The sequence below is a fragment of the Mirounga angustirostris genome, unplaced genomic scaffold (genome assembly GCF_029215605.1).
Source record: "Mirounga angustirostris isolate CCGP_5_RB_7025 unplaced genomic scaffold, mMirAng1.0.hap1 SCAF_3, whole genome shotgun sequence".
NCBI classification, from domain to species: Eukaryota; Metazoa; Chordata; class Mammalia; order Carnivora; family Phocidae; genus Mirounga; species Mirounga angustirostris.
The window spans coordinates 179,992,492-180,002,310 of NW_026991711.1; the positions used below are offsets into that span (position 1 = coordinate 179,992,492).

Below are 9,819 nucleotides of genomic sequence, written 5' to 3' on the forward strand. Positions count from 1 at the left end.
GATTTCTTCCTTCATGCCTAGAAGGAGCTAAAGCTGGGGGTGACAGTTGGCATGCATGGAGACCTGGGTGTGTTTGTCATAAAGAAACTGGACCATTTCTTCCATACGCTATACACATGAAAGGGTGTACCATCCTATTTGCAGCAATACCCTTGCTGAAAAAGAGCAAATGGATTCTGAAGTTATATTGAGCCAGGCCAGACGAGATCTGTTAGATGAGATCTACTTAATCCCTCTTCACATGATGATGATTTGGAGTATTTCCTATAGAGCAAAATAAATTACCTTTCATCCAGCATGATTAATCATATTGATTGTTTATATATTTCTCTCCCTGGCCATGATATATTCTCCTTCCTAATTTCTTTGAAAGAATGGCTTCTTCCAAAACACTAAGAGTCCAAAAACCTTTAAATGATGTATTATTTATCTCTCTGGCCACACAGATTCCTTTGGAGTCATTACTGACTCATTCCTACAGAGTCATTAAATCCATCAATGGCGCATTTGCTGACTTAATAATCAGCAGATTTGGTTTTCGGGAGACTCAGGTGGCTGTAGAGGACAGACCCATGAGGTGGTATCACATCCATTACCAGCATGCAGGGGCGAGGTGCTAACTTCAAACCAGGGGAACATGTGTGGGCCTGCAGCTCAGACACTTTTGGGGGCCCTTTTTAAATAATTCAAATTATTAGACACTACATTGAATATTCACTTAGAATCATCATGTAAATGACCACCATAACAACAAAATACTTGAAGCTGACGAACTCTGGAAAGATCTCAAAATTTAGGAAAAAAACCACATATTTAATATTTAGCTATCTGATACACGACTCAATAAAATTCTTGTCTGCATATGCTTGATTGCCTATTCCTGCAACAGTGATTTTGTCCTGCTTTCTATGGAGAGAATAGAAGGAGAAATCAGACTTTCCTCTGATTGGATCAATCCAGTAATGGATTGGTGGTGAATCACGATGGTGGATGAAGTGATATTTTTGTTTTGTTTTGTTGCCATGGGTGAAAGGATGTTTTTTTATTATTGATTGTGTGGAAAGATTTCTTTTGGCTTCACAACTTACTCTTGGTACAATTTTTAGGATTGTTATCAATTTTAGGAAAACTTCTCTCAAGTGTCTTTCACAGACGAGCTGTATGATTTCAAGGCATTTCAGAGGTTGGTTGTTGCAGAAGTGAATCTTAAATACTTTCTGAATTGGTAACACTCATGGGTCAGCTTGTCTTCGGGATCCCTAATGTTGTGGCATATTATGAGGGTCACGTCAGACCCTGCACTTTCATTTATCATGGTGGACTGTGTTGGTAGAGTGGGTGTTAGAACCATTACTAACAATTGTTCCTGTAGAGGGTGCAGCTAGAAATAACTAACCTATACACAGAAGAGTCTGTGAACCACATAAATGTCCTACTAAACCAAAACTAGATGTAACCCATCAACTTCCTTAGTCATGATCCAAAAATGCCCATGGCTCCTCCTATAGAACCCAACACAAAGGGAACTATGAGGAGAAGCTGCAGTGGGAAAGAAACAGTGGCCCCAGCCATTTGTGGGGCCAAAATATTGTACTCCTATAAATTTCATAAGAACACATGGCCATGGAAGCACTTACAAGTGCTCCCCTTGAGGAGCCATGAAACTTAAGCTTTATTGGTTTCATGGTAAATCCACTTCTTCATTTTTGTCCACTCCAGTTTTCTTTGGTGGAGCTGCTGTAGGTTCTTTAGAAAGGATGCATGTTTGCTTGTTGAACCGAAGGACCAGATCTGTCAAAAATATGACACAACCGTGTAGGAGAAGTGCACATGGCCGTATTTCAGCTGGCCAATTTATTACATTTAATAGAACAATTACTTGGCATTATGGGATCAGTAGCTCTTAAATCTGAGGTTAAAATCATCTCTGTAGCTTTTTAAAAATACAATACACAATACACCCAGAAATTCTAATTCAGTAGACCCAGGGTGAGGCCTAGGAATCTCCAATTTTCAGGTTTCCCAGCTGATTCTGATGTGCTGCCAAGTTTGAGAACCACTGATGTAGACACAATATTTGGGTGAATGCCTCTGCCTGCCACAGTTCCATGGTACAAAATAAAGGGTGAACTTACAAAGAGGCTTTTGGTTTGGTGCAAGCAAGAGTGGTGAGTTCACCATCAAGTCAACTGCACCAGCAGTTAGTAAGGAGATTGTCATAGGTTTTATATTAGCTCAGACTCTTTTGGGTGCAAATAGAAATTCCAATTTCAAACTAGTTTAGGCATCGAAAGGAACTTATGGGCTCCTGTGGCCAGTGTCCCTTTCAGGCGTGGCTGAATTGAGGTTTCACATAGCCTTCCGCAGAGCATTTCCCATGGAGAGAAAGCACCCCTTTCAATAATGAGTCTTGGAAGAGAGTCTTATTGCCCTGGCTGGATCAAGTGTCTATTTCTGACCCAATCGCTACATCCAGACCATCTGACTGGCCAGACCTGAGCCAGAGGACCACCTCAGGCCTTCAGGGTTGGTCAGCCTCACTGACCCATGGGACCTGAGAAAGGGGGTGGTTGTTCCTATAAGGAAAATCAGGGTTGCAGGCAGAAACAACTGATGAATGGGTGGTTGGCTCAGTGACCTCTGGAGCCACTTCCAGCTAAAGGCAGACTTGCTTTGTCTTTGCTCAGGCCTCAGACTTGCCCAGCTCCAGTGCCGTGCACGTCTAATGCCCTGTTCCTGACAACTGGGGCCATGGGGCGATGGGGAGGGGTGCTCTGGAACCTGTCTGGTGATCTGCGGCTGTCTACCTCCTGTTTGGGTGAGGTGCCTGCAAGCAGTTTTGCAACAGTCCAAAATGAGGTTGTGAATCAGAGGAGACTAAGCGGAGAGGTGGAGTCAAGATCCAAAGCCAAAGGAGGCAAAGTCAACAGAGGTTGACAACAGGATGTTTCCGAAGTACATGGAGGTGTGCATGCGAGAAGGTAATTTTGGAACAGAAGCAAGGACAGCTAGAACAACTGGCAAGGCCATCTCCTGCAGCTGTTGGGGGGCCCAGAACAGCTAACCCCACGATCCGCTCACCAAACATGTTTCTCCGTAATGAGATAGGTGCTTTTTTGCATTAACTATCACACTATCACAAGTCAGTGGGAAGGCAGACCCAGAGATGGGCCACCCATATCCCCCTCAAGGAAGGTTCACTGTTGAGCTGTGGAGAGGTCTGTCATGGCACAGATCTCAGCTGATGGCTCCTTCAGGGCCTACCTGGGCAGCCAACAGCAGCTGGGTCTGAGATCATGCCCGCCCTAGGCAGCCTGCATCTAGATATGGAGTATGAAGGCCCGGCTAGTTCAGTCCACTGAGGGACAACTTTAATAGCCGTTGCTTGCTCTGTAGCTCTCCACCCGTCCAGGGGCTTTATAAGGCCTGCAGCTCCTTTTCCCCCTCTGCCCAGTTCTTCCCACAAGCTTTCACCAATATTGATCCCCAGTGAACATCTTGAACCCCAGACTTGGTTTCAGTATCTGCTTCTGGAAAACCCACCCTGTGATAAGTATCATTAGGTTACATTTTAATCGGCCTATTTGAAGTAAGAAGAAACCTGCAACTTGCAAACTACGTTTTAATTCATAAAAAAAAAAAAAAAAGACCTAGGACTCCTTCTCTCTCCCTTAAAAAAACAAGATATTGTGACACCTGAAACTAATACAACACTTAATTATACAGGGATTTTTAAAAAATTTTAAAATATGGATATCACATTGAAAAAACTAAACCATGTATTTGCATAATAATAAAATAGAATGCTTTTTCTAAGTTGGTAGTTCTTATATAACTTTTTTTTTTTAAGTGAGGATTTCTGGAACGATATAGAGAAGATTAGCATGGCCCCTGCGGCAGATGACACGTAAATTCATGAAGCCTTCCCTATTTAATAAATAAATAAATAAATAAATAAATAAATAAATAAATAAATAAATAAAAAGTGCAGATTCCCCCCTCAGTTCTTTTTATTAGCCTCTCTTAAGAATCAGAGTGAAACATTTTCTTTGATTTTGCCAAACTTTGAGGACCTTGTAAATTCACAAGAAGTTGTGTAAGGAAAAAGATCTTCTAGTTTAATTAAATATTTGGGTAGGAAGGAGTCATTGTCTTCGTCAGATGTTTTCAATCAAAAATTTTAAAAATTAAAATAAGGGGGTGCTGGGGTGGCTCAGTCGGTTAAGCGTCTGCCTTCGGCTCAGGTCATGATCCCAGGGTCCTGGGATTGAGCCCCATGTGGGGCTCCCTGCTCAGTGGGGAGCCTGCTTCTCCCTCTCCCTCTGCCATTCCCCTGCTTGTGCTCTCTCTCTGTCAAATAAATAAAATGTTTTTTTAATAAAAATAAGATTAAACTCAACATTGAGACTGTTTAGAACACAGTGTTATTTTTCTTTCTTTTTTTTTTTTTTTTTAAGATTTTATTTATTTATTCATGAGAGACAGAGAGAAACAGAGGGAGAAGCAGGCTCCCAAGGAGCGGGAAGCCCGATGCGGGACTCGATCCCATGACCTGAGCCGAAGGCAGACGCTCAACCATCTGAGCCACCCAGGCGCCCATAGAACACAGTGTTATTTTTCATTCACAAAGGCATATCGGTATCTCAAAACAATGATACGAATGATTTTGAACCTCGGTTTTATTTCATTACAGCTGTGGAGAGTATGTACTTAGTAGAGGCCTAGAGTTTTTAGAGTCCCTGTTAAATTATTTTCTGAAAAGGGAGTAAAATATCATAATTTAGACTCTTAAAATGTATTTTTTTTTTTTAAAGATTTCACTTATTTATTCATGAGAGAGAGAGGCAGAGGGAGAAGCAGGCTCCCAAGGAGCAGGAAGCCCGATGCGGGACTCGATCCCAGGACCCTGAGATCATGACCCGAGCCGAAGGCAGACGCTTAACCATCTGAGCCACCCAGGCGCCCTTAAAATGTATTTTTTTAATCCAAGCCATAAAGCACACAGCTAAAAAATTGAAATAGCTCAGAACAACTTATTATGAGAAAAGACCCCCCACATCAGTGCTCCTCACTTCCAGCCTGTCTCTCCTGAAGCAGCCCTGTTAATCATTTACGTTGTAAGTTCTGTTAGTGGTTACCTAATGCATCTCTAAATTACATACTTACATCGCCACTTCTTGATCTGTCAACTCTGGATATTAAATATGGATTTTCTGCTATCGTGGGTAAAGATTTAGTTCCTCCATTGTCCCAATTTGTATTTTTGTATTTCTATTTTTAGTTTCTTTGTAACTGTAAATAATATGCTAAAAACTATGTCTTATTCCATTGGTTTTCAAAGGCTCTCGTGATTGCTCCTTTTATGATGAGAATATTAACACCCTTATCCTTTCTTCCTCATCTCTTCCCTCCCTTATTTCCTGACCTCTGTTCACTGTTCTCTAACCTTTATGTCAATGTTGATAAATTTCTATTCTGTGGTAATCATAATTAACTTTGTCTAAAGGTTGGTTCTACGTATTGAAATGGAAAAAAACAGCGTTCCCTCTTCTATGAGTCATGACTGGTTTATCAGAGACCCATGTCATGTGCTTCGAACATACCTCCTTGTGGTTTCATTGTCATGAAACTTGAACCTCCCCAAGGGAAATGTTCTAGGCATCAAGGTCAAATGTCTTCTCCTTTCTTATATTCTGTCCGTTATTCAGAACCACACTCCAGTTTAGTTGCTGTAGATTTGAATTGTGTTTTTTTTTTTAAGATTTTATTTATTTGAGAGAGAGAGAGAGCACAAAAGCCAGGGTGGAGGGGCAGAGGGAGAGGGAGAAGCAGACTCCCTGCTGAGCAGGGAGCCCGATGCGGCCTCCATCCCAGGAGCCTGGGATCATGACCTGAGCCCAAGGCAGATGCTTAACCGACTGAGCCACCCCAGTGCCCCTGAATTGTGATTTTTTAATTGATTTTTTTCCTACTTTCTGATTGCTTTCTCTCTTATTGTTGCTGGCGAATGAAAAATAATGGGCTTTATTCACTGTTATTTGCATATCTTATTGATTCTGTTGATTGAATTTTTTCTTCTCCTTCTCCTATATCTTGGAGAGTGTCCCCTTGGAGTGCTCTGGTTTCACATTCTAACATGGACTGATTTTTTTTTTTCAGAATAGCTGCTCAAGTGTCACCTTGAAGTGTGCTTTCATTAGATGCCTGGTTAGTGACATGGTTTCTTAGATCCCTTATCATTCTTTGTCTTGGTGTTCACCTTCAGGTAAATTCTTCAGAAATAGTGTAACCTAAACTCTGTGAGTTCTTGCATGTCATAAAAAGAAAATGACCATTTCCCATTCTAAGTTGATAGAGTTTGTATGGTACCCTTGATTCAAAACTATTTTTCCTCAGAAATTAGCTGCTGAGAAGGCTAATGCAGTTGAGTTTTATTTCCCGAGGGTGACCTGTTGTTGTTCTCTGGAAGATTTAGAATATTCTTTTATTCTTGGTGCCCCGAAATTTCACAGTGATATATCTGAGCCTGGGTCTTTAAAAATTAGGAAATATTTAAGACATATGAAGGGGCATAAAGAATAATATAATGGAAATAAAACACTGGACATGCTTTTTTCATTTAGTCTCCTTGGCTTGCGAAGGTCCCCCTTATTAGAATTTTTATTAGTGGAATGGATTGATCCTCTGTGTCTCTTTTTTTTCTCCTATTATCTCTCTCTTTTTTTTTTTAAGATTTTATTTATTTATTTGACAGAGAGAGACAGCAAGAGAGGGAACACAAGCAGGGGGAGTGGGAGAGGGAGAAGCAGGCTCCCAGCAGAGCACAGAGCCTGATGCAGGGCTCAATCCCAGGACCCTGGGACCATGACCTGAGCCGAAGGCAGACGCTTAACGACTGAGCTACCCAGGCACCCCCTATTATCTATTTCTTTGAGGATTTGTTGTTACTGTTATTTCTTGGGAGGGAAAATTCTCTGACTTTATCTTCCAATTATTCCTTTGATTTTAAATTTTTTATTACCAAATTTTCTTATTTCAAAGAGCTGATTCTTGTTTTCTTTTTTTAGATTGAGATATAACTGATATATAATGCTATATTAGTTTACAGTGTACAACATAATGATTTGATATATGTATGTGTTGCAAAATGATCACCACAATAAGTTCAGGTAACGTCTGTCACCACATACTTACAATTTTTTTCTTATGATGATTTCTTTTAAGATTTACTCTCTTAGCAACTTGAAGATTACACAATACAATGTTGTAAACTATAGTCACCATGCTGTATATTGCATCCCCAGTACTTAGCCTATGACCTGAAGTTTCATTCTTGCTTTCTGAGGGTCCCCTTATATAAGTACTTTCTATGAGTACTATGTCTTTCTTTGAAAGATTTTATTTATTTATTTGAAGGAGAGAGAGAGAGAGAGCACCTGGGTGGCTCAGTTGGTTAAGTGACTGCCTTCGGCTCAGGTCATGATTCTGGAGTCCCAGGATCGAGTCCCGCATTGGGCTCGCTGCTCAGCAGGGAGTCTGCTTCTCCCTCTTCCCCTCCCCCGTCTCATGCTCTCTCTCTATCTCATTCTCTCTCTCAAATAAATAAAATCTTTAAAAAAGAGAGAGAGAGAGAGAATGAGCTGGGGGAGGGGAAGAGGGAGAGAGAGAAGCAGACTCCCCACTGAGCAGAGAGCCCCACATGGGGCTCAATCCCAGGACCCCGAGATCATGACCTGAGCCAGTCAGACACTTAACTGACTGAACCACCCAGGCGCCCCATCCCTATATTTTTAGCTCCTCTCTCATACCTGTCTGTCATACCTGAACCCAGAACCACTCTGGAGCTCTGTTGAGACGATTGGTTCCCTTCTCCACCGCAGCTTCCTCCTAGAATATTCTAAACTGCCACCTCCTCAGCTATTAAACTTCTATCTGTTGCTGTCTTCCAGAAATTTGCTTACATCTGTCATCTGCAAGGTCACCCTCTGAATAGCTTGCTTTTATTCCTGTTTTTATTCCTGTACTATTATTTTAATGGGATTTCTACAGAGAATCAAAAATATGTGCTCAGCAGGTAGATGCCATCATGAATCAAAAAAAAAAAAAAGTAAGGATTTTCCATTCTGCCCTCATTGAAAAACTTATAGACGTGTAGAAAAGCTAGCCAGTTTATGACATGTTTCTCCTGAGGACCCTGTAAGGATAAACTTCCTTATATATAAGGATAAACTTCCTCATATATCTATATCTATATCTATATCTATATCTATATATATATCTATATCTATATATATATATATATATTTGAATATAAAACAATTAAGTTCTCATTATGAATGAGAACTCCTTGTGTCTAATACCTGACAGGTACTGCCTCCTTGAATGCTCATTTTACAGATGGAGAAACTGAGGCCCAGTCCAGCAGTTTACACAAGGCCACACAACTAGCGAGTGGCAATTCAGTTTCAAAACCTAGTTCCGTCTGCTTCCTACACGGTGCATGTTGCCTATGAGGGGGCATAGGCTGATACAAAGTATGAAGGATGCCAACAGAAGCAACTTCTGAGCATAAAATACAGACCCTAAATATCTAGTTCCATTGATTGTGGCCACAGTCCATGTGTACAACAAAGGTGACCAGAAATTCTTTGTGAGGAGAAGGTACTCTTCTCTCTGCCTAAGACTGAACATTCCGAGGGAGCAGGTTTAATTGACCCACAAGTCTTTTGTGGTAAGCAGGCTGTTGTCTTTTATTTTAGTTCTCTTCTTGAGAGGCTCTGCTGAACTCTGTCCTCAGCAAATGCACTACAATCATACTGGCATTTCAGTTTCGGAGAAAAAAAATCATTAATTACAATGTACATTATTGAACACCCATAGTAGTAGGATTCCACTCTGGGAAGGGCAGCATATGCACCCTGCATTAATCAATTATTGCTACAAATCCAAACCATACTGACAGCATTAGGCATGTGATTTTTTTTTTTTTAAAGGATGGAACTGCTTTAATTATACTAATCTCATGTTTCCTTTCCTCAGTTTGAAGTTTTAAAAGACTGACATTTTCTGCGGGTTAATTAAATCAAATATTTAATACTATTTTTAAAAACCCATTTCATGACAATGAATTGTACATATGCAGATGGAAAGAAATGAGAACTGTAGCTCTCCAGATGGAAGCTCTTCAGAACAGATGCACATCATCTCGACATGTGCTCTGGAGGAAGAGAATTAATCAAAATAAGGAATAACAATGTAGTGCTTAATGGTTATGGCTGGTTCCTAATTTATAGGATAACTGACGTATGTGGGGGAGTCAGAATGCAGTGAGGCAAATGCAAAGAGCCACTGCTTCATATGGTACAATTTGCAAGGGAGTCAGGAACAAGGGATATAGCTTGTCTCGTTATTTTAATTATTGTTTTAATTAATTGCTGGAAGTGAAATTGCCATCTCTAGAAACCTTGAGATAGGTACAGCAGCAAGGAAGTACAGAGCCCTCACAAAGGTCCTCTAGCTCTGATTTTCTCTTCTTAGCAAGTTGATAGAAACACCTAACCTAGGGGAAATGTTATCAGCTAATATTATTTTCCTCAATATATCTTTTTCTACTGAGCCAATTAATCTTTAAGATTTCTCTTTTTGTGCTTTATGGGCTGAGTATTGGTATTTTGCCTGTGCTATTCAAAGAAAAAAAGGGAAATTCTTGGCAAAATAGATTTGTGTTGCAGTTGATTGGAATGGAAAGATTTGAATGATGAATTCAGATGAGTTCTGCCTGCATTCTGCCAAATTTTTTTTTTTTAAAGATTTTATTTA

General features: G+C 40.4%; 1 non-coding gene across 1 annotated transcript; it reads left to right on the forward strand.

The window, feature by feature from the left end:
* The first annotated feature begins 3,830 nt into the window (after positions 1-3,830).
* LOC123840036 (U6 spliceosomal RNA) lies at positions 3,831-3,935 on the forward strand. The gene has a single exon (XR_006789860.1). It is a non-coding gene; the product is annotated as a U6 spliceosomal RNA (small nuclear RNA).
* The last annotated feature ends 5,884 nt before the right edge of the window (positions 3,936-9,819 follow it).